The following is a 26566-nucleotide window of genomic DNA, read 5'->3' as shown; positions in this document are numbered from 1 at the left end:
ATCTGGAATCACCAGCAGCTGCCACTAGCAGAACCTTATGCAGCAGTTTCCAGGTCTTTGCTTTCGGTTCACTCTGATACAGGTGTATAAAGCCCTGCAGAATCCCTGCTGATCAGATCACTGGTCATGGCATGCACGGAGCTCATTAGCACTTTTCCTGTGTGAATGGGACCACTGCCTTGGTGTTCGATTGGTGGGAATCGAACCAATTACCACCTATAAAGTCACTCTCTTTCTCTCTCTCTCTCTCTCACACACACACACACACTCACACCCACTACCAGCTGCCTGACCTGTGGATAAACAGCCACATCACATCCCCATCACAAGGTCAACACCACCACTAACTAGGAAGAAAGACCACAGGACTCCTTCATGTTGGGGAAAGTGGACAGTCTTACCCAAGGACAATCCTCACACCATCATTACTGGGAACAGCAATGCAAAGTATATTTTAGCAACAAGGTAGGAAGAGTAAGGATGTGGAATGATTCAGGAAGCAGAGATAGAGATAAGCATGAGGTCATGTTGGTTAGCTATTATTATGGCACTTAAAAAAAAAAAAAAAAACCACAGAATGTACTTGGGCATACAGGAGGGCCCAAGAAAAGTCAACTAGTATCCATTAAGCAACAACGTTGATCACAGTATTGAGTTGGATGTGGTTGGAAGCACATTAGAAGTACCTAAATTCCACCCATCTTTTAAGGCCTAACTTAAGTACCACAGCTTCTAAAAAACCTACCAAGAAGAATCCTCTGAACTTCTATTTCTCGTCTGCCAGAAGTTTTCAAACTTTATTCTTACCTTGTTTTTTTCCCCCTGTGCTATACAGTAGGTTCTCATTAGGTATCTATTTTACACACAGTAGTGTGTGTGTGTGTGTGTGTGTGTGTGTGTGTGTGTGTGTGTGTGTGTGTACAAATCCTAATCTCCCAATTTATCCCCCACCCTTGCTTTCCACCCTTGGTGTCTATACATTTGTTCTCTATGTCTGAGTCTCTATTTCTGCTTTGAAAATAGGTTCATCTGTACTGATTTTTTTCTAGATTCCACGTATATGCATTAATATGCAATACTTGTTTTTCTGACTTACTTCACTCTGTATGATACTCTCTAGGTTTATCCATGTTTCTGTAAACGGCACACATTCATTCCATTTCATAGTTGAGTAATATTCCATTCCAGCACTTCATGGCAAATAGATGGGGAAAAAGTGGAAACATTGGCAGATTTTGTTTCCTTGGGCTGCAAAATCACTGTGAATGGTGACTACAGCCATAAAATTAAAAGACACTTGCTCCTTGGAAGAAAAGCTATGACAAAACTAGAGAGTGTATTAAAAAGCAGAAACATCATTTTGTTGACAAAGGTCCATCTAGTCAAAGCTATGGTTTTTCCAGTTGTCATGTATGGATGTGAGAATTGGACTATAAAGAAGTCTGAGTACCAAAGAATTGATGCTTTTGAATTGTGGTGCGAATTGTGATGCTTTCGAATTGTCCAAGACTCTTGAGAGCTCCTTGGACAGCAAGGAGATCAAACCAGTCAATCCTAAAGGAAATTAGTCCTGAATATTCATTGGAAGGGCTGATGCTGAAGCTCCAATAGTGTGGCCTACTGATGCAAAGAGCCGACTCATTGGAAAAGATCTGATGCTGGGAAAGATTGAGGGCAGGAGGAGAAGAGGGCAACCTAGGATGAGATGGTTGGATGGCATCACCGACTCAGTTAACATGAGTTTGAGCAAATTCCAGGAGAAAGTGAAGGACAGAGAAGCCTGACGTGCTGCAGTCCATGGGGTCGCAAAAGAGTAGGACGTACCACATTTTCTTTCTCCATTCCTCCATCAATGAACATTTAGATTGCTTCCATGACCTACCTGTTGTAAATAGTGCATATATATGTAAACATCTTGATTGAAGACAAGAATTCTGCAGAGGCCAATATGAACACCAGATATAAGCAGAGGGGCTCTGTGAGAAGTGGGGATGTGCTTGCCTGGGCATCTCTCCACTGAAAACCTGAGGAAACCTAGGGTACCCTGGAACACTATTTAAAGAATACTTGTCGTTAAGGTCCATCTAGTCGAGGCTGTGATTTTTCTAGTAGTCACGTATGGATGTGAGAGTTGGACTATAAAAAAAGCTGAGTGCCGAAGAATTGATGCTTTTGAACTCGTTTTGGAGAAGACTGTTGAGAGTTCCTTGGACTGCAAGGAGATCCAACCAGTCCATCCTAAAGGAGAGCAGTCCTGGGTGTTCATTGGAAGGACTGATGTTGAAGCTGAAACTCCAGTACTGTGGCCACCTGATGCAAAGGGCTGACTCATTTGAAAAGACCCTGATGCTGGGAAAGATTGAGGGCAGGAGGAGAAGGGGACAACAGAAGATGAGATGGTTGGATGACATCGCCAACTCAATGGACATGAGTTTGAGTAAACTCCGGGAGTTGGTGATGGACAGGGAGGCCTGGCGTGCTGCAGTTCATGGGGTTGCAAAGAGTCGGACACGACTGAGTGACTGAACTGAACTGATCATTTACTTGGCAGTTAATTGGCATACACTGTCTTATGCTTCCCCCTGATTCTTATAGGTTCGCCAGCTTGATTACAAGTTTCTAAAGGGCAAAGATTCAAATGACAACAGAAACAGCAAGGGCTAGGAGCCAGAAGATGGAAGTTCTGGGCCTGGCACTGCCAGGCATCAGGCCTTGCATATGCGCCCACTCAGTGTGCTGGGCTTTTGAAGACCAAACTGGATAGCACATAAGAAATTCCCAGCATCCCATGGTAGTCTTGATTTCTGTGTGCTGTAGATCAATGACTTAATTATTTTTAGGGCTCCTTTCTGAGAGTAAAAGGAGCCCCCAAAGTATCCTATGGACAGAGGAGACTTGCAGGCTACATTCCATAGGGTTGCAAAGAATTGGACATGACTGAAGTGACTTAGCACTCACTCTCAGAAGTCTCCCGATTTGGGATGATAATCATATGACTTCTCTAAGGCTTATATTTATTTTTAAAAACTATTTATTTATGTGTTTTGTTTTAATTTTGTTGGCTGTGCCAGGTCTTATTGTGGCATGCGGTATCTTTAGTTGAGGTATGTGAACCCTTACTTAGTTGCAGCACATGGGATCCAGTTCCTTTGGCCAGGGATTAAACCCAGGACCCCTGCATTAGGAGCATGTATCACCAGGGAAGTCCCATGGCCTCTATTTGATTCACGATGCTGTGCTGGTCCTACAGTCTTCCCTGGTGGCTCAGATGGTAAAGAATCTGCCGGCAAGGCTGGAGACCCAGGTTCAATCCCTGGGTCGGGAAGATCCCCTGAAGAAGAGAATGGCAATCCACTCTAGTATTCTTGCCTGGAGAATTTCATGGACAGAAGAGCCTGGCAGGCTACAGTCCATGGGGTGGCAAAGAGTCAGACACAGCTGAGCAACTTCACTTGCATGCCGGTGCTTCATCTACACATTCACACACCGTAACACATACACACACACACCCTGGGATCCAGCATTGGGCTTAGGACATAATAAGGACTCAATGTATATTAAATTAATTCATGGTAAGACATCATTATTAACCTAAAGGAATTCATAACCTAGCTGAGGAGATGACTTACATGTATGAAGTCTCTGGAAATCAGTACAAACCAGTGTCCGAGGAGGGCTGGTAAATTGCAAGACACATAAGAAGGCCTGCAGGCAGATCCCCTGTGCTCTGTACCACAGGTGGTCCTTCCCATCACAGCAAGTGAGATTCTGAACATCAGAGCCAGTGAGAGAAGCCAGCTGAGCAACGGCCAGGACCCAGACACAGCAGACCACCAAGTGGGAACCGTGACTAGGGCCACAGGGATTTCAAGGTAGTGAGTATCCGGGAGGCACAGTGTGGGCCTGGTTAGCTGGCTGGCTGGCTGGCAGCACTCCACAGAGTGAGACAATTGACAGCAATCCAGGCAGGCAGCGGTGTCAGTCAGGTCCTTGTGCAAATAGGCCAACAGCAGTGGGGTTAACGTGCTATGGGCAAGCCAGGCGTTGGGTCCAGGCAACCCCATGCAGCTGCCAAACCCTGGAAAAGAACAAGGCATAGTGGTTTAGGCAGGAACTTTCTGAATGTTGGGGGAAAGTGGATGCTCTAATTTGGGCTGATTTGGCCAAGGGACGTGCTGGAATCTCAATGGTGGGTGAGAACTGAAAGAATGAGCTGAAAGTTGGCGGAGACCGAGAAGTGGGATTAATGTGGTTTTAGGCATGGCCCCAGGGAGAGAAGCGGATGTCCAAACCACAAACTAGGGTCTGACTTGGGTTAGTACCAGTGTTCAAATCTGGCAGCAGAAGCCCAGTCCCTGCCTCCTGTTAGACAGAACCAGGCAAAACCACTGGGGCTAATCCCACCAGATATGATGGGTCCCTGGGCATAACACTACTTTCCCAGGGCGAGGGTTGCAGTGGGTGAGGCTGAAGGGAGAGACTTCTTTTTTTAATATAAATTTTAATATTTACACTGGATGTGTTTTAAAACTGACTTTGTATTTGACTTCATGTTTTATACCAACAAAAATATTGCACAGGAATTAGATATAATAAAATATTAGGTGGCCAGTAGAAATGTGCTCCTAGACTCTAATAATCCTATGAAGAAGTATTTTCACTCTCATGCACCTACAACAATTCAATCTCTGTGGCACGAATAGCCTCCTAAGACGAATGAATAATATCTGTTGACATAATCTCTTCAGCTCTATTAGGAAAGAGTAACTCAGGACTCATAGTAAAAAGACAAATCTTTATAATGTTCACAGCAGCACTGCTTACAACAGCCAAGATATGGAAACAATCTAAGTGTCCCTCCACAGATGAAAGGCTAGAGAAAATGTGGTACATACGCATGGGATGGAATACTACCCAGCCTAAGAAGAATGAAAAATTTTCCATTTCCAGCAACATGGATGGACCTGGAGGGTACTACGCTAAGTGAAATAAGTCAGACAAAGAAAGCAAATACTGCATGTGCTATCACTTATTTGTGGAATCTAAAAAACAAAACAAATGAATATAATGAAACAGAAATAGACTCACAGGTATAGAGATCAAACTAGTGGCTACCAGTGGGGAGAGGGAAGGAAGGAGGGATACAACAGGAGTAGCAAGTTAAGAGGTACAAGCTACTATCTATACAATAAGTAAGCTGCAAGAATATTAGTGTGTAGCACAGAGAATAGAGCCAATGTTTTATAATAACTTCAAGTGGAGTATAATCTGTAAAATTTTTGATTCACTATATTATACACCTGAAACTAATATAATATTGTAAATTAACTATACCTCAATAAAAAAGTAAAAAAATCATAACATTTCAACACACAAAATACTTAGACGGCAAATCTAAAACTGGGTCATACTCAGTCAATGAAAAGCCATGAACTCCTTGTTTACTATCAATATAACCCTCCCAACTTCCTCTTCTGCTCCATAAAAGCATCCTCTTTCTCTTGCTGTAGGGAGACTTAACATGGCTCATCATGGTTGCAAACCCCAGATTGCAATTCTCTGCTGATTCCTAATAAACCCACTCTGCTGGGAAAAAATAAATAAAACTAGGTCATACAGCAAGGGTTTGATTGAGAATAGTTTTTGAGTTAAAGAGCCCACTGGGAGATCAGGAAACTAGGGGAAAGAGGTGAAGAGCGCGGAGCACCCAGGACAGTTTCCGGGGCAATTTCATGACAAAATGTGAGCGCCTAGAGTGGCCTTTATGTGTAACGGTCCCAAGAGGACTGACATAGATGCGCTTGAGCCCCTGAGGAGCCGATGGTGCATGGCAACAACCATCTGCAGATAAAGGTTGGGCAAGTGGTCAAGCAGGAGGGAGGCTCCTGGTTCGATGAGAGCCTGGTCAGCTGAGCACAAGATCGCACCAGGCAGCTGGAGGGCACAGCTGCAGAAGAGGAGGTGGGGAAGGTCTGAGGCAGGATGCGAGGGCTTCAGCAAAGCAGACTGGGAGTCAGACTGGAGCTCCGGTCTAGGAGGAAACGTCAGAATCGAGGACAGAAGCACAGACACACGGATGAGGCACAGGCAGTGAGGAGAGATGTGAGGCCGGAGCGTGTTGCACCCGCCCAAGTCCACAGATCCTGGACGTGGGCAGCAGGACTGCAGGGGGGTGGAACCTGGCATCCGCTCTGGACTCAGACTAATTGGGGTTTTTGTCTTGATTCTACCATGAGCTGGCTGCGAGACTGTCGACAGGTTATTTAACGTCTCTGAGTTGCGGTTGTCTCATCCTGAAGAGGAGGATAACAACATGGACTTGGCACACGGTGGCTGTGAAGATTATGTGATGGGACGTGTATGAAGCACTAAGCCTGGTGCCTGGCGCCATGATAGATGCTCTGTAAACAGAGCTATTACTATCATTAAGACTAAATCCAAACCACACCTACAGTTGGGAAGGCGGACGGAGCCTTTAATACGCTGCCAGGTTGGTCCAGACCAACAAAGGAAATGGATGATGCCTAGCCTGGAGGCTCGGAGAAAGCAATGGCACCCCACTCCAGTACTCTTGCCTAGAAAATCCCATGGACAGAGGAGCCTGGTGGCTGCAGTCCATGGGGTCGCTGAGTTGGACACGACTGAGTGACTTCACTTTCACTTTTCACTTTCATGCATTGGAGAAGGAAATGACAACCCACTCCAGTGTTCTTGCCTGGAGAATCCCAGGGATGGGGGAGCCTGGTGGGCTGCCGTCTATGGGGTCGCACAGAGTCGGACACAACTGAAGTGACTTAGCAGCTTAGCAGCAGCCTGGAGGCTGGATGGTGCTGAGACAGAGGGACCAGGAGTGGGCTTGGTCTTATGGAGAAAGCAAGGGCTGTGTTTCTTAACATAGGAGTTCAGATTCAGAGAAGAACCAGCCTTGGAGTGCCCACTCACTGGCCTCTGTTTGCAGCTCAAGGAGCACCAAGCCTATAAGCAAGGTCCAGACAACCCTTGCAGAAACAGGGAAGGGATGTGGGATTCAGCAAATAAACAGCTCATCACCTTGAGAGCCAGTGTACCCTGTCATCCAAAAAATACCCCCTCTCCTTAATTCTGGACCATTGGTACCTAAAATTCCCTCATTACATGTTCATTTCTTTGAGTTAAATATTATTCTCCCCAGGCATAACTGTTCAAAAACGTAGGCCTTGGAAGATGTGGAACACACTGAGTCACTCAATATTTGTAACGAGACCTTGATCTGCTGAGATGCCTGCAACCCTCCCAGAGGATTCACGTGGGCAGCGACCTTCCCAGACCTGGGGCAGCCAGCACCAGAGAAGATGAGGAAGCATCTTTAGGAAGACTTGGGAAGAAAGTGAGAAAAGATGGAAGTTCACACAGCATTTGTTCTCTTTTTCCTGCTCACATTGGGGTTTCATGGGGTCTAGTTTCTAGATTCAGTTCTCAGCATGAGGACTACAGGCGGCTGGTCATAGGAAGATGGTCTGGAAAGGTAGGTAGAGGAACATTGTCTCCACCACTTCCTTTTCTTGGTGTCTAAAACCCTGATGAGACCTTCATTTGTTCTCCAGACTTCCCCCGACAAAGCTAATACTTGGACACAGTCTGGCTGAGGGGGCTCTGAATTTAGGTCTGAAAGCTACATGAGAAATGTATGTGTGGTTGGCTTGCAAAGGTAACTTTTTGATCTGTAGCCCAAACCATGTGTGGCTCCTGAGCCCTTGAAATGTGGCTGGTTCAAACTGAGATGTGTTATAAATATAAAATACACACCAGATTTTAAAGACTTATTACAAAAAGAATGTAAAATGCCTCTTTAATAATTTTATACACTGATTACATGTGGAAATGATAAGATTCGGAATATGCTGGACTAAATAAAATATATTATTGAAATTTAATTCCACTTTTCTTCAGTTCAGTTCAGTCGCTCAGTCGTGTCCGACTATTTGCAACCCCATGAATTGCAGCACGCCAGGCTTCCCTGTCCATCACCAACTCCCGGAGTTCACTCAAACTCATGTCCATCGAGTCGGTGATGCCATCCAGCCATCTTATCCTCTGTCATCCCCTTCTCCTCCTGCCCCCAATCCCTCCCAGCATCAGGGTCTTTTCAAATGAGTCAACTCTTTGCATCAGGTGGCCAAAGTATTGGAGTTTCAGCTTCAACATCAGTCCTTCCAATGAACACCCAGAACTGATCACCTTTAGGATGGACTTGTTGGATCTCCTTGCAGTCCAAGGGACTCTCAAGAGTCTTCTGCAACACCACAGTTCAAAAGCATCAATTCTTCGGCTCTCAGCTTTCTTCACAGTCCAACTCTCACATCCATACATGACCACTGGAAAAACCATACATAGCCTTGACTAGATGACCTTTGTTGGCAAAGTAATATCTCTGCTTTTCAATATACTATCTAGGTTGGTCATAACTTTTCTTCCAAGGAGTAAGCATCTTTAAATTTCAAAAATAAAAGTCTGACACTGTTTCCACTGTTTCTCCATCTATTTCCCATGAAGTGACGGAACCAGATGCCATGATCTTAGTTTTCTGAATGTTGAGCTTTAAGCCAACTTTTTCACTCTCCTCTTTCACTTTCATCAAGAGGATCTTTAGTTCTTCTTCACTTTCTGCCATAAGGGTGGTGCCATCTGCATATCTGAGGTTATTGATATTTCTCCTGGCAATCTTGATTCGCTTGTGTTTCTTCCAGCCCAGCGTTTCTCATGATGTACTCTGCATTTAAGTTAAATAAGCAGGGTGACAATATACAGCCTTGATGTACTCCTTTTCCTATTTGGAACCAGTCTGTTGTTCCATGTCCAGTTCTAACTGTTGCTTCCTGACCTGCATACAAGTTTCTCAAGAGGCAGGTCAGGTGGTCTGGCATTCCCATCTCTTTCAGAATTTTCCACAGTTTGTTGTGATCTACACAGTCAAAGGCTTTGGCATAGTCAATAAAGCAGAAATAGCTGTTTTTCTGGAACTCTCTTGCCACTTTTCATAGGTTTTTAAAAATGTGACTACTAAATTTTTTCAATTCCACATGTGGCTTGCTGCTGCTGCTAAGTTGCTTCAGTCTTGTCCGACTCTGTGCGACCCCATAGATGGCAGCCCACCAGGCTCCCCCATCCCTGGGATTCTCCAGGCAAGAACACTGGAGTGGGTTGCCATTTCCTTCTCCAATGCATGAAAGTGAAAAGTGAAAGTGAAGTCGCTCAGTCGTATCTGACCCTTTGCAACCCCATGGACTGCAGCCTACCAGGCTCCTCCATCCATGAGATTTTCCAGGCAAGAGTACTGGAGTGGGGTGCCATTGCCTTCTCCGCATGTGGTTTGCATTATGTTCCTATCGGACAGTACTGTTTTAGACAAATTGATGACTTAGTTTTGTCCAAAGAGCCCTAGCCCCCAAAGGTCTGGCCACCCCCACAGTGATCGATCAATCGGGTAGATACCTGACCTCTCGCCAATCACAGAGGGGCAGCTCCTCTGGTGAGAGGGAAGTGGTGGTTCCAGGTAGGCAAAGATAACTGAACTTTCTGTACAACAAAGGAAGCCATCAACAAAATGATAAGACAACCTGGATGGGAGAAAATAGTTGTAAGTTATATAATTAATAAGGAGTTAATATTCAAAATATATAAACAGCTCATACAACTCTGTATCAAAAGGACAAACAATCCCATTAAAAAAAATGAGAAGACTGGAATAGACATTTTTCCAAAGAAGACAAACAGATGGCCAACAGAATGTGGAAAGATGCTCAAGCTCATTAACCATGATAGACATGCAAACCAAAACCGCAATGAGCTATCACCTTACACCTGTTGGAAGGCTTTAATCAAAAAGAAATAAGTGTTGGTAATAATGTGGAGAAAAGGGAAACTCTGTGCACTGTTGGTGGGAATTAAATTTATACAGCCACCATGAAAAGCAGTATGGAGTTTCCTTACAAAATTAAAAATAGAACTACCATGTGACCCAGTAATTCCACTTCTGGGTATATATTTAAAGAAAATGAAAACATTAATTTGAAAAGATAGATGCACTTCAATGTTCATAGCAGCATTATTTACAATAGCCAAGATATAGAAGCAAACTAAATGTCCATCAACAGATGGATGGGGAATTCCCCGACTTAGGGGCTTAGGACTCTGCACTTTCACTGCCGAGGGCCCGGGTTCAATCCCTGGTCAAGGATCTAAGATTCCATAAGCTGCATGGCACAGCCAAAAACAAAACAAAACAAAAAAACAGGTGAATGGATTAAGAAGGTGAGGTGTCTATACACACACACACACACACACACACACACACACACACACAATAGAATACACATACATGCAATAGAATACTATACATACACACAGTAGGACACTACTCAGCCATGAAAAAGAATGCAATCTTGCCATTTGTAACAACATGGATGGACCTATGGGGTATTAGACTAAGTGAAATAAATCGGACAGAGAATGATGAACTCCATCTGAGCTCACTTATATGTGGAATGTAAAAAACAAAACAAAACAAAAAAACAGACTCACAAATACAGAGAACAAACAAGTGGAGAAAAGGAAGGCGGGAGGAGCAACATGGGGTAGGGGATTAAGCATGCAAACTACTATGTATGAAATATGTGTAAATAAGCTACAAGGATATAGTGTATAGCACAGGGAATGTAGTCAATAATTTGTAACTAATAATTGAATATAACCTTTAAAAATTATGAGTCAGTATGTTGACACTATGTTGAACACACATATATATAAGCTTATAGAAACTCATATAATATAAATCAACCATACCTAAAAAAATAGATTTTAAAAAATAACTGACATTCCTTTTATCCCTGCTGCTGGGATCTGTTAAGGAAGTGCTGTCTTGCTTCTTGTCAGACACGAAGGACACTCAGGCAGCAGAAGAACCACTCCCACCCTTTCCCCACCATCAGCACCTTGTAGTTCCTGCCTGTGTGCGTAGAAACAGAAATTCTTAACCCTCTATTTTTTCACCAGCTGGTACCTTGGAGGACAGAACCTCCATGAAAATATCTTGTAGGGCTCTTGACTCTGCTAGCACCTTCTCACCTAGATCCAAAAACCTGCCCTAGCTCCACCTCTGAACCAAGAAAAATTAGTCCTTGATTAGATTACTAAGGACACAGACCTTACCTCATTTCTGTATTCATTCAACAAATATTTGTGCAATGTCTATTCTATGCCCAGCATTGAATAGAAGAGCTATCAAAACAGACATCTGGCTCTACCAGCAGAATTTGATGAGTCCACCTTGAAATTTCCTTCCTGAAAAACTTGCTCCTTGTCGCCCCTAGACATCCCTGTTTGTTAGTTCTTCCTACTTAATTGTCCAATCCTCCATCTCTTAACTAGTTCCCAACTGCCCCAATCTTTTAATCCTGGAGCTCCCTCAGTCTTCATACCTCATTTTTTACCATCACAAACTCCCCAAGTTATAACTGTCTTCCAATGGCTGCAAATTCAATCTATGCTGCAGCAACATCTCCTCTTCTCCATGACCAAATGCCGGTCCCACCTCCCCCTTGGACCCCAGACGCATACATCCAGCTCCCTTTTCAACATTTCCACTTGGATGTGCAGTAACCATCTCAAATGGAACACATCTAAAGCTAACTTCTACTTTCTCCTCTAAAATCTGCTCCAATTTGATATCTTGAAAACCCATTCTTCTAGCTGTTTAGGTTTGAAAACAACTCTGCTCAGTGTTATGTGGCAGCCTGGATGGGAGGGTCGTTTGGGGGAGAATGGATAGATATATATGTATGGCTGAGTCCCTTTGTTCTGTACCTGAAACTATCACAACATTGTTAATTAGCCATACTCAGATATGAAATAAAAAATTTAAAAAAAAAAGAAGACATGGAGCAGTCCTCTTGCCTAGAATGAAAAATTAAATAAAAAATAAATAAAATAGGAAAAAAATCTTGGCATTGTCCTGACTCCTGCTTCTCTCACATCCCATTTCAAATCTGTCAGCAAATCCTATCTGCTCTATTTCAAAATATATCCATTTTCTGACCATTCTCTCCATGCTGACCTCTACTCCTTTGCATCAAGCCACAGTCATCTCCTATGGGGGAATAGGGAGGAATATTACAGTTGTTTCCTAATCAGTCTTCCTGCTAGTATCCTTGCCTTCCTATATGGTCTATTATTAAGTCAAAGGCCAGAGGGAGCTTAAAAAATGTGAGCTATAGCATTATCATTCTCAGAACACTCCAGCCATTTCCATATCTCTCTAAGTGAAATCCAGTGTTTACTATATCAACCAGGTCTACCATAGTCCCCCTGTTCTCTCCAGTCCAGCCACCCTGGTCCCTGGTGTCCTTGCTTTCTTCAGACGTACCATCCAAGATGCACACACTTCAGAGGCTTTCAATTTGCCATTGCCTCTCCCTAAAAACTCTTCTCCTAGACATGTGCGTGTCTTGCTTCCTTACTGCCTTCCGGTCTCTACTCAGACGACTTTCTCCAAGAGGCCTTCCCAAACCACCTCTTATAAAGTAGCACTCTATTCCTTGCTATCCCCTTCTTCTGTTTGATTTTTTTTTTTTCCTGATGCTCATCAGTACCTGTTGTATATTCACTTCTATGTTTTTTTGTGTTTTGTTTTTTGGCTATACCATGCAGCATGTTGGATCCCTGACCAGGGATTGAACCCACACCCCTTGCATTGGAAGAGCAGAGTCTTAATCACAGGACCACCAGGGAAGTCCCTCACTTTTGTGTTTATTGCCTGCCTATTAGGATGTGAATTCTCCGACAATAGGGAGTGTATGTTTTTGTCCACTACTATCTCCCAGTATCAGGTATAACACCTGAAAGGGAAAAGTGAAGTCGCTCAGTCGTGTCCGACTCTGCAACCCCAGGGACTGTAGCCTACCAGGCTTCTCCATTCATGGGATTTTCCAGGCAAGAGTACCGGAGTGGGTTGCCTTTTTCTTCTCCAGGGGATCTTCCCCGACCTAGGGATTGAACCTCCGTCTCCTGCATTGCAGGCAGAGGCTTTACCCTCTGAGCCACCAGGAAGCATGGTGAAGCATTGTTGTAAATGCTTGTTCAATATTTGTTGAATCCACAGAGGCAAAGAAATGGTTTCCTTCATGAAGATAATCATTGTAAGAGGCAGACAATACACCAGAAAAGAATAAACATATATAATTACAAGTTGTGATGAGTGCTGTGAGGAAGCTAAGAGGTACAGTGATGGAGAAACCACTTTAAATAGGCTGGTCAAAAGGGATCTTGGGAAAGAAATGATGTGTAGGATTAGAAGAATGAGATAGGGCCAGTCCTGCCAAGGGGGGAGAAGACCATTCCGGAAGGAAAAAAAAACAACAACACACATTCAAAGAACTTGAAGTGGAAATGAATTTGACATCTTCAAAGTATTGAAAGGGGACCCAGAGTAAAGGAAAAAATGACAAGAGATGATGTTGAAGAGGACCTGATAGACTATGGTAAAGTTTAGATTCTATTCACCCTTCTAAGGCAAGATTTGGTAGTAGCAAGTTGAGAGGCATAGGTGTCCAGAGATGGAGTATGGATTTCTGGCCCATTTCTTTAAGTTTCTTACTTAGGAGTGAGGTTGCCTTTACAAGGAGAGTGCAGACTGGTCCTCCTACAACAGAACTGCCAAGATGCCGTTTCCCATGCAGGCAGCAGCAGCATCCTCTCTCTATGGGAACCGGTCCCTGGCTGCTCCAGCTGTTCTCTTCTCTGGGCCCTCTGTAATTATGTAGGCAGTTTCTTCTCCCACCGCAGCAATGTATCACATGACATTTTCAGTCCAGGTGGCCTGGTCCCGACTGTCTCGTCTACATCCTCTTGGCTGACCCCTAGGCCATTGCTTATGCCGTTTCCCTGCAAAGAAATACCCTGGCCTCGCCCACATCTTCAAAACTCAACTCTAATCCTGAGACAACCAGGAGATCTGACTTATAGGCCTGCTCATCATTTCACATTTACTCCACTAGCGCAGAAACCTGAATAAATGCCCCCTCCTACTGCCGTCTCCCCAGATACCTAATCTCTCTCCAGAGATTAGACATCCTAATCTCTGGAGCCTGTCAATGTTATTTTCTGTGGCTAAAACAGGACTTTGCAGATGGATCTAAATGAAAGATCTTGGCATGGGGAGAGCATAGTCCACTGTCTGGGCCCATCCTAAATGCCATCACAGGGATTTTTATAAAAGAACAGTAGAGGGGAAAAAAACAGACCAAAAGGGGGAAGGCAGTGTAACCGTGGAAACAAAGATGGGAATGATGCAGCCACAAGCCTGGGGATGCCAGCTGCCACCTGAAGCTGGAAGAGGCACGAAATGGATCCTCCCCTAGAACCTGTGGAGAGGGTGGCCATGTGATGTCTGGTTTCAGCCTAGTGATTCTGACTTCAGATATCTGGGCCTCCAGAACTGTGAGAGAATAAAGTTCTGTTGCTCAAAGCCACCAAGTTTATGGCAATTTGTTACAACAGCCACAGGAAACTAACACGATTATGCTGCTCTTTCTCTTGCCATCTTGTCCCTTTGGGAGGTCACAGCACCTTGCTGTTGGCTTTCCTGGTGAGTTGCTAGATAATTCCTATTCTTACCCTTGATGCGATGCCCACTCACATTTGTTGCATCTTAATTTCACAGTTTCATGCATGGATGTTCTCTCTCTTGCAATCTTCATCTGAAAGCCCCATGTCCTAGCTAGTCAGACTCCAGGTAAATATCTTTATGATGTGGGTGGCAGAATCCAGGATAGACTGTGCTCAGCAGGTCTAGAGGCTAGTTCAGTCATCCATGGGGTGTGGACTAGTAGGTGGGTGAGCTAGTTGGATTTTCTTTTTTTTTTTTTAATTTTGATAATACTGGGCGCCTAGAATTGTGATGACTAGAGGCAGATAACAAAGGCTTCAGGCTTGATTGTACCCAGGGACTTGATGACCTGAAAGGAAAGGGAAGAACTAGCAAAACATAATAACTGAATGGCTCCAGGGGGTAAATAAAATAGAAACACAAGGTTTTAAACCTGAATCACTGGGAAGATAAATAGTAGTACTATTTACAGAAAGGGAAATATCAGGATGCAATGAGTTGGGGAGAGAAAATTATAGATTTTTTATTTGAAATGCTGAGTCTTAGGTAAGTGGGAATGGCCACTTGAAAGGTCATCTCCTGTGAGAGGGCTCCTCCTCACCTTTGGTGCTTTCAGAATCCTCTGGTTATGCCTTAATTGTAGCCCTGATGCCCCTAAAGCATGATTACTGGCTTTTCTGTCTCCACAATGGGCTTCCCAGGTGGCTCAGTGGTGAAGAATCTGCCCACCAATGCAGGAGACATAAGTTTGATCCCTGGGTCAGGAAGATCCTCTGAAGATGGAAATGGCAACCCACTCCAGTATTCTTGCCTGGGAAATTCCATGGACAGAAAAGCCTGGTGGATGCTACAGTCTGTAGGGTCTCAAAAGAGTTGGACACAACTTAGCAAATCAACAATTGTCTCCCTAACAGCCTGTGAATTCCTTAGGTGAAGAATCGTGTCTTCTTTTATCTCCAGCACCAAATACACTATCCAGCACCTAACAGATGCTCAATAAAGAAATTTTCAATGAATTAACAAATGAGATGACCCCCAGACAAGATGTTCAGGCTTCAGCCAAAGTCTTAGAGTTTATAACCCCCTTTCATTGGTAAGCAGTGAAGCCATGAAAAATAGCACAGTTCAAACAGATGACAGCTTGTCATCAGTTGGGTTCTATAACAACAGGAGGTAGTTCCAGCTAAGTAGATTTGTAAACTTTGACCCAATATTCAGGTGTCAGGGATCACAATAATCAAATAAGGAAGAAGACAGGAGTCTGAGACATTATCATCCATCCAGAGCTTTCACGAAACTAAAAGTAATTTTTCACTAGCCAGGCAGGTCAAGGTTCAGTCACCCTTATCCCTGTTGTCATGCAATCTTATAATAAGCTGCCGTCAGAGGCATAAAGATATTCTTTATGTGATGTGCCTGACTTCTGGAGACTGGTAATTATATTTTATGCCATATCAAAGATCTAGTCAGGGCAGGAAGATCTACAGGCAGTATACTTTCTTTGTTGGATATTTCTGCTTCTAAAAAGCCACCAAAGGTATGGAGCATTCTCTAAAATGCATTTCAGGCACTGCTGGAAAATGCTCTTCCTTAAATTCCCAGCCAGATCCTTTTTGTACCTCCTGTAGATATCCGGATATGGAGGTCAACGTCTTCTGAATGCCAAAAAATTCAGATAATAATCCTGGCTGTTTTAGATACTTTCTTACCTTCATAGCCTGGATCTATCATTGAATTTCCCTGGGCATTTTATGATATATTGATTGAACCTAATTAAGTCAAGAATTTGCTTACTGTTATCTGCCTTCACAGCCTCTGCACAGAGCTATTCAATTCAAACAACATTTACTAAGCTACTAATAAGTACAAAGCTCTGGGCTGGACACAAAGATAAATAAGACACAGTCCCTCTTGTCTGGCAGACCATGGTCTCAGAACAATTAGGGTTTGTGTGCATATACTCTAACCCAGGAAAATTAAGATAAATACTGCAAAAGCAATGTAAAGAGGGATCAACCTTTTTCACAAAGTTTACCTTCAGTTACTGGGTTGAAATGGTAATGACCTGAATTATTTGTTGGAAATAATAATGACTCTGCCCACAGATTTGTATGCATTTATTCCTGAAACAGAGGATAAGGAATACTGACTCATGTGGTATTATATACCTCAATCACTTTCTTCACGATTAACCCAGACACTTTCTTCTGGTAACCACCTCCATTGCTCCTCTGGTTCCAAAGCCCATGTTTAGACAGACACAAAAAGATGTGGGATTATGTCCTAGGAAAATGCAGGAACATTTTTAGGATGACCTTGGAGAGCTTTGCTTCTTTTTTATTTTAAATAATTTTATTTATTTATTTTTCTTTGGGTGTGTTGGCAAAATGGATGTTTGAGGAGGCCTTACAAACAGCTGAGAAAAGAAGAGAACCTAAAGGCAAATGAGAAAAGGAAAGATATACCCACCTGAATGCAGAGTTCCAAAGAATAGCAAGGAGAGATAAGAAAGCCTTCCTCAGCAATCAATGCAAAGAAATAGAGGAAAATAATAGAATGGGAAAGATTAGAAAACTTCAAGAAAATTAGAGATGCCAAGGGAATATTTCATGCAAAGATGGGCTCAATAAAGGATAGAAATGGTATGGACCTAACAGAAGCAGAAGATATTAAGAAGAGGTGGCAAGAATACACAGAAGATCTATACAAAAAAGATCTTCATGACCCAGATAACCATGATGATGTGGTAATTCACCTAAAGCCAGATATCCTTGAATGCAAAGTCAAGTGGGCCTTAGGAAGCATCACTATGAACAAAGCTAGTAAAGGTGATGGAATTCCAGCTGAGTGTTTTCAAATCGTAAAAGATGATGCTGTGAAAGTGCTGTATTCAATATGCCAGCAAATTTGGAAAACTCAGCAGTGGCCACAAGACTGGAAAAGATCAGCTTACATTCCAATCCCAAAGAAAGGAAATGGCAAAGAGTGTTTAAACTATTGCACAATTGCACTCATCTCACATGCTAGCAAAGTAATGCTCAAAATTCTCCAAGCAAGGCTTCAACAGTATGTGAACTGAGAACTTCCAGATGTTCAAGCTGGATTTAGAAAAGGCAGGGAACCAGAGATCAAATCACCAATGTTCATAGGATCATCAAAAAAGTAAAAGAGTTCCAGAAAAACATCTACTTCTGCTTTATTGACTATGCCAACGCCTTGAACCATGTAGATCACAACAAACTGTGGAAAATTCTGAAAGAGATGAGAATACCAGACCACCTTACCTGCCTCCTGAGAAATCTGTATGCAGGTCAAGAAGCAACAGTTAGAACTAGACATGGAACAATGGACTGGTTCCAAATTGGGAAAGGAGTATGTCAACACTGTATGTTGTCACCCTACTTTTTTAACTTATATGTAAAGTACATCATGTGAAATGCTGGCCTGGATGAAGCACAAGCTGGAATCAAGATTGCCAGGAGAAATATCAATAACCTCAGATATGCAGATGACACCACCCTTATGATAGAAAGAGAAGAGGAACTGAAGAGCCTCTTGATGAAAGTGAGAGGAGTGAAAAGGCTAAGATTATGGCATCCAGTCCCATCACTTCATGGCACATAGATGGGAAAACAATGGAAACACTAACAGACTTTATTTTGGGGGGGTTCCAGAGCCACTGTGGACAGTGATTGAAGCCATGAAATTAAAAGACGCTTGCTCCTTGGAAGAAAACCCATGACCAACATAGACAGCATATTAAAAAGCAGAGATATTACTTTGCTGGCAAAGGTCTGTCTAGTCAAAGCTATGGTTTTTCCAGTAGTCAGGTATGGATGTGAGAGTTGGACTATAAAGAAAGCTGAGGGCTGAAGAATTGATGCTTTTGAACTGTGTTGTTGGAGAAGACTCTTGAGAGTCTCTTGGACTGCAAGGAGATCCAACCAGTCCATCCTAAAGGAAATCAGTCCTGAATATTCACTGGAAGGACTGATGCTGAAGCTCCAATTTCTTTGACCACCTGATGCGAAGAACTGACTCATTTGAAATGACCCTGATGCTGGAAAAGATTGAGGGCAGGAGGAGAAGGGGACGACAGAGGATGAGATAGTTGGATGGCATCAGCAACTCAATGGACATGAGTTTGAGTGAACTCCGGGAGCTGGGGATGGACAGGGAGGCTGGCGTGCTGCGATCCATGGGGTTGCAAAGAGTCAGGCACGACTGACCTGACTGCTGGATCTTCACTGCTGCACAGGCTCTTTAGTTGCGGTGAGCGGGGACTGCTCTATAGTTACCATGTTCAGGTTTCTCACTGTGGTGGCTTCTCTTGTTGCAAAGCGTGGGCTCTAGTCTCGCAGGCCTCAGTAGCTGTGGATCCGGGGCTCTAGAGCACAGGCTAAATAGTTGTGGCATCAGGCTTCGTCGCTCCGCAGCATATGGAATCTTCCCAGATCGGATATCAAACCCGCATCCCCTGCATTGGCAGGCAGATTCTTTACCACTAAGCCACTGAGGAAGCCCTGTTTCTTTATTGTTATTATTATTTTTTGTTTTGTTTTGTTTTGTTTTTTGCAAATTATCATACACCCATGAAATCAATTTTAAATCTCTGAGGGGAAATGGATATTTCTTGTTTTGCTTTTGACATCTTAAAACTATTCCTAGCTTTTTAAAGTTATTACTTCTTTTTAAAGTTTTCTCAAATTGAAGTATCTTTGTTTTACAATGTTGCGTTGGTTTCTGCTGTACAACAATGTGAATCTGCTATATGTATACATGCAGCCCCTCCCTCCTGAGCCTCCCTTCTATTCCCCAGCTTTCTTTCTTTAGTTGCAGAATCCTTTTTATCACATTCTCATTACTTGATTCCCAGTTCTGGTGGCTCGGCGCCATGTTATCCAGAAACATTTGAGAGCTAAATTTCAACAGTTGTGTGTGGACTCTCCTCTCTGTGGGACTCTCCCTGGTATCTTAACAAAGGTTATTGATGCTGAGATAACGTCCTTCACAATTCTTTCCCACTCCTTCCTTCTGAGAGCAGCTAACATTCTGACATGTCTCCACCACTGCCAACACTCCAAGACAGGCACTCAAGAAGTGGATGAATCCAAATCTTCAAGCAGATAATGCTGTATCCTAAATTCTGATAGAAAATAATGTTTGTGGAAAACCATAGCTATTTCTCTGGAATATTATTTTATATAAAACTTCAAGGTAAGTGGTACTTGCTTATGTATATGTGTATATCCATGTAGATAGATAGATAATCTGAGTGTCAACTTCCTAGTTACTTTCAAAAACTATAATTAGAGCAACTTATGACTAGGCAGTAAGTGAATTGATTGCATCTCACAGACTTCTGGACTTCAAGTGTAAGGGTGGTTTAGGAAGAAATCACCATGCTTTTCCTATATATAGTATCTTTAACAAGTCACTTAACCTAAATCTTAGTCACCTTTTTACAAAATGAGATGATATCTGACCTTCTGAACTTTCAAAGTGGTTATGAGGAACAGATAGAACCATATTGGTAAGACCACCTTATATAAAACAAAGGGATTGTGACGATAATGATTCAAAAGTGTCTTTGAGACCTTTGGGTTCTTTGCTCTCTGTAGACCACTTGGCAACCTAGGTATTGTGGGCATTAGAGATGGACTTCTTTCCATTAAAATTACTTATAATCTTGAATCCCAAACATCTAAGACTAGAAGGTATTCGACTCAGAAAATCCAGAATCTTGTGTGCTGTGCTTAGTTGCTCATTTATGTCCGACTCTTTGTGACCTCATGGACTGCGGCCCACCAGGCTCCTCTGTCTGTGGGCATTCTCCAGGCAAGAATACAGGAGTGGGTTGCCATGCCTTCCTCCAGGGGAATCTTCCCAACCCAGGGATCGAACCCAGGTCTCCTGCATTGCAGGTGAATTCTTTACCATCTGAGCCACCCTGTCAATTGTTCAGTATTGTGTGTTATTAAATGTTCCTCTGTGCCAGCCACAGCAATAGACCTTGGAGACGCTAAGACAAAGAATTCTGAATTCCTGCCTATAAAGGGCTTGGAATATAAATGAAAGAAACAAATAAATGCAATAAAAATTTATGGGTGGTATATAGAAGTTTGTATGGAAAAGAAATAGCACTCAGGAGGGAGTGGTTGAGTCTCGTGTTGGTTGGGGGTGGGAGGGCGACAAACTGCTGACTGCCTAGCTAACAATCGCCCTTTCCCCTTCCCCAGCTCTGCTACCCACTGGACAGACTTCAAGGTCAGATATTCCCTTTCTCACCCTCCCAAAGCAACTAAGCATGCACGTGGCACAGATGTGTTCTGTGAGACACAAGAATAAATGTACTAGAATTGCTTTCTTAATAAGAGTGTTCTTGGAAGGTTGTATTTTTCAAAGACGGCCACAACAAATGGTATCGATGAACTCATTTACAAAGCACAAATAGACATGCAGATGTAGAGGACAAATATATGGATATCAATGGCGGAAAAGGGTTGGGATTAATTAGGAGATTGGGATTGCATAAATACACTACTCTGTATAAAACAGAACTATTGAGAACCTACTAGAGCACAGGGAACTCTAGTCAATGCCCTCTGGTGACCAAAATGGGAAGGAAATCCAAGAAAGAGGGGATATATGTACACGGGTGGCTGATTCACTTTATAGCAGAAACTAACACAAAATTGTACAGCAATTATACTATTAAAAAAAACAACAACAACAATAAATAAAGGCGGCCACAACAATGGCTCTCAGCCCTATGCTCTTCTTACAATGTGATCTTAAAGCGTCTCCCATTAAGAGATAGGGTCAAGGTCCCGTTCCCTTGATCCTGGAGTGAGCATTGACTGTCTTAGACAACAGAGCGCAGAAGTGGCATTGTGACATTTGAGGCTAGATCATAAAATTGCTACGTGTTTCCATCTTGCTCTGTTGGGATATTTGCTTCCGGAAGCCAGCCACCATGTTGCAAGGAAGCCCAGACTGTGCCAGGAGACCACAGGGAGAGACCATGTTGCGATGTTCTAGACAATATAGCAGAGGTCCTAGCCCACAGTTGGCACCAACTATAAGAGGTATGAGTGAGGACATCTCTCAGTGACTGTAGTCCCTTCCAGAGAATTGTGCCTGGCCTTCATCCTAGCTGAGACCCAAGACATGGTGGGACAGAAACCATCTTTCCCTACTGTGCTCTGTACAAATTCCTATAGAATCTACAAGCAAAATAAAATGGTTCTTCAGGGATAACTAGGTAACTAATGAGAACCAACTGTATATCGCAGGGAACTCTATGCAGTGTTCTGTAGTGACTTAAATGGGAAGGAAACCCCAAAAAGAAGGGATATATGTATACACATAAACTGTTTCACTTCGCTAGACAGCAAAAACTAATGCATCATGGTAAAGCAACTACCCTCCAATAAAACATTGTTTTTAAATAAAGTAATTCCTTTTATGTTACTTAGCTTTGGGGTGATTTGTTCATATCTAGAGTGTGGATATAGCTGGCCTGACCCTTTCTTTCTTCTTCCAACCTTGATTCTAGGAGCTGAGCAGAGTGGGAGCAGCAGAAATCTTACAACCATGTGGTGAAAGCACGATCTTGGCCTTGACATTGTTGAGCTGCTGAACCAACACCCACAACTATCTCCAAACCTCTTGAAATGGGGGGAAAATTAACACACTCTTATTTGTTTATGCTGCTATATGCCAGATTATCTGTTACTTACAGTTAGCCTGGTAAGATCTGGTGGATTTTGTGGGAATAAAATTTGATTTTAAAATATCAGTGACTGTCTAATCAGAAAGTGGAGGTAGCAATTGTAATCTACTCTTCCGAGAAATCTGACTCTGAAGAAAATAAGAACATGAAGTGGTAGCTGGGCTGGGGATGGGGGATCCTATGGGGAAATTTTATAATCCATGAGGCCCTATCTAGCAAAGCCTGAGAGATTAAAGACTGGAAAGAGGATGACCTCAGCAATTCTTGGCACAGCTCAATCTTCCTTTGGTTCTGGCTGTCTTCAGCTGGCCTCCCATCCAAGTACTAACCAGGCCCGACCCTGCTTAGCTTCCAGCTTCAGACAAGATCAGGCACGTTCAGGGTGGTATGGCCATAGACCAGCCAGTCTCAGAGACTCCCTTGGAATTGTTAAAAACAGGGCCAGGACTTCCCTGGCGGTACAGTAGATAAGAATCTGCCTGCCAATGCAGGGGACACGGGTTTGATCCCTGGTCCAGGAAGATCCCATGTGCCGCAGAGCAGCTAAGCCCATGTGCCCCAACTACTGAGGCCCACGCACCCCAAAGCCTGTGCTCCACAACCAGAGAAACCGCTGTAATGAGAAGCCCACACACCACAACTAGAAAGTAGCCGTGTTCGCCACAGGCAGAGAAAGCCCACACAAAGGAGCGAAAGGCACAAGGCTCAGCACAGCCAAAAATAAATAAATAATTAAAAATTTAAAAAAAAAAGAAGAAGAACAGGGCCAGTTTCCAGGGCATGCAGCCTATACTGCTGCCCAGAGTTTTGTGCTGAGAAGGACCTCCCATGTGATGTAACGCTCTACTCTCTCTGTCTTGAATGTCTTGATTTTTGAATAAGGGCCCCATGGTTTCATTTTGCAGAGTCCTGCAAACCATGTAGACAGTCCTGCCTAAAAGTTTCTTGCTCCAACTACCCACATATGTGAGGTGCTAAGAAACAACTTGGACTTTTAATATTAATGGATTTTTGTCTTAAGGGAACTATATTCCTCTAGTTTTAAATAATGTGGCACAGGGTGGCATATAGACAGATCCCCAGATGGCCATCAAGAAAGTAGCCTCTAAAAAGAAAAGAAAGAAAGTAGCCTTTTCCATCTGGGAAATTTTCCAGTTCCCACAAGTCCTGGGCCAGATGACCACAAGAGAAGTGAGACTCTTGTACCTCCATATTCAGACCATTCATTTGAGCCCAAGAGTCTCCTGCCCAACACCTGCATCACTGTGTCAAACGTACAAGCAGACCTATGAATTAACTCCTCAAGAACTACACCCCATTATGCCCAGATAAGTGGGCAGTTGAGTGGCCCATGGCTGACTAATACCTTCTATGTGACCAGCTGAAATATTCCTCCCACAGTAATTATGAATTCTCTGTTCCATCCAGCCCATGACTACAACTGCGCCTACAGGATGCACTCCTGGTCAGTCTCTGGGACACACTTCATGGGGCAAAGGCATGGTATGAAGTCCTTAAAAAAGAATGCAGCTGATTAAAGGGGATTCTATATGGATGCAATGACCTTGGTCGCCATACTCATTATATTTTCTCTCTCTAGCTGTTCAGAAGATCTCAGGATATCTCTCTGAGGATGTGAAGAGCTAAAAATAGTTAAGCAAGTGATCTGATCCATCCACTCTTACTGATGTAGATGAACAAAACACTGTTCTCTTTTTCCTTTCTGTGTTTAAGATTACCAGAAGCTAGGACTTCACCCATTGCTCCCCAGAGACACCCATAAGGTGGGGCAAAGGGGACAACAGAGTGTTTTGCGAAGCTGTCATTTATGAGCTGTCAGGTGTGTTAAAAAGCAGAGACATCATTTTGCCAATGAAGGTCCATATGGTCCAAGCTATGGTTTTTCCAGTAGTCATATACAGATTTGAGAGTTGGACCATAAAGAATGCTGAGTGCCAAACAATTGATGCTTTCAAACTGTGGTGCTGGAGATGACTCTTGAGAGTCCCTTGGACAGTAATGAGATCAAACCAGTCAATCCTAAAAGAACCTGAATATTCATTGGAAGGTATGATGCTGAAGCTCAAGGTCTAATACTTTGGCCGAGAGTGCAAAGAGCTGACTCATTGGAAAAGATTCTGATGCTGGGAAAGATTGAGGACAAGATGAGAAGGGGATGACAGAGAAGAGATGGTTGGATGGCATCACTGATTCAAAGGACATGAGTTTGAACAAACTACAGGAGATAGTGAAGGACAGGGAAGCCTGGCATGCTACAGTCCATGGGGTCGCAAAGAGTCAGACATGACTGAGTGACTAAACCACAAGGCATGCGCCATAACTGTGGATCAAGAATCCCAGATGCAGAGCTCATTCCTATTCTAGATAAAGGCATGGTGATCTGGTCTCCAGCCAGCTGGGCTGAGCTTAATCATACCGAGAATGGAAACCAAGCAAGGGGATGGGAGGTCTGCTGAGGGGTGGCCCACAGATGGTAAGGGTTTGATTAGAACCAGGGCCTGCATGTCCATGAGGGTGTCTATGGCCCCATTTTCCAGAAAGAAAGCTGCAGACTCTTCCCAAGCTCCCTCGTCCTCCCCACCAGTGGGCAGAGAGCTGCTGACATACACCACCTGCCCTGACTCTTAACAGGCTCGGGGAAGCAGATGGTCATCTCTAGCAGATGGGGGTGAGTGTGCCTGTGAGATGAGGGCGGTGAAAGCAGGAACTTCCCTCCTCTCCCCTTCCTTCTCCCTGTGCTAAGGGAAAAGGCTGAGATGAATTTATGCCTCCACAGCCCCTTGTGCCGGAGAAGGCAATGGCAACCCACTCCAGTACTCTTGCCTGGAAAATCCCATGGATGCCTGGAAAATCCCATGGACGGAGGAACCTGGTAGGCTGCAGTCCATGGGGCCGCTAGAAGTCAGACACGACTGAGCAACTTCACTTTCACTTTTCACTTTCATGCATTGGAGAAGGAAATGGCAACCCACTCCAGTGTTCTTGCCTGAAGAATCCCATGGTCGGGGGAGCCCGGTGAGCTGCCATCTATGGGGTCGCACAGAGTTAGACAAGACTAAAGTGACTTAGTAGCAGCAGCAGCAGCAGCAGCCCCTTATGCAGGGCTCAGCAACCATTTAAAAAAATAAAATTTAACACTTGTTTTTAATAACAAACACTGGCAAAAAGGCAGAAAACAAAGTGCTACTCACTTAGAGGTGCTGTGTTTAGTCACTCAGTTGTGTCCAACTCTTTGAGACCCCCACAGACTATAGCCCGACAGGCTCCTCTATCCATGGGATTTCCCAAGCAAGAATATTGGGGTGGGTTGCCATTCCTTTCTCTAGGGAATCTTCCCCACCCAGGGATCAAACCTGAGTCTTCTGCATTGCATGCAGATTCTTTACCATCTAAGCCACCAGGGAAGAGGAAAAGCTGGTAAAAACCGTGGGTGGTTGATAAATGTCTTTAAGACTCATTTCTGTGCCCACAACAGAGAGCCCCGTGGTCCAATGCTTGCACATCATAGCAGCCTGAAATCACTCTACCCCTAATATCTTGACAAGGCATATGACATCCTTTTTAAAATCTTCTTTTTCTTCTCTCACCCACTGTCCCACACTCAACAGCTCACTTCTCAATTCTCAAAACCCTTCAGAAAATATCCTCCTCGCCCTAGCCAATATGCCTTTCCTCTTAATACTCATCACAAAAGCCGAAACGAATTCATCCGGCAAGACAGGCCCTTCCATAGAGTTTAAGGAAAAGAAACCTCTCAGGCAGTTAGAATTCTCCGTTGCAAGTGGAGAGAGGGGAAAGTCGAGCTTATGTTTTGGTAATCATTGTCTTATATGTGCATTTTAAAAAAAAAAGAGTGCTTTTCTACATCCATCAGTATTCTATGTTGTAATTTTGACTGGCTTCATTGTATTCCATTGTACAGAGAAACTATAATTTCTTTAACCAAGCCATTATTTATTTGCAACTTTCACATAAGGTCTATAATAAACTTCACTGGTTTTTAAATCTTTGCAAATATCCCCACTTACTGACTTAGGGTAAATATCCAAAAGTAGGAATTCAGAGGCATTACTTAGGATATTTTGGGCCACATGTGTGACATAATAGTAGCTTAAATAACATGAGTGTTTTTATATCTGGGATAAAATCAGAGTTGGGATGGTGATTCT

Source organism: Ovis aries, chromosome 20 (assembly GCF_016772045.2).
Source record: "Ovis aries strain OAR_USU_Benz2616 breed Rambouillet chromosome 20, ARS-UI_Ramb_v3.0, whole genome shotgun sequence".
NCBI classification, from domain to species: domain Eukaryota; kingdom Metazoa; phylum Chordata; class Mammalia; order Artiodactyla; family Bovidae; genus Ovis; species Ovis aries.
The sequence above is the reverse complement of the archived record's forward strand: the minus strand, read 5'-3'. Positions refer to the sequence as shown.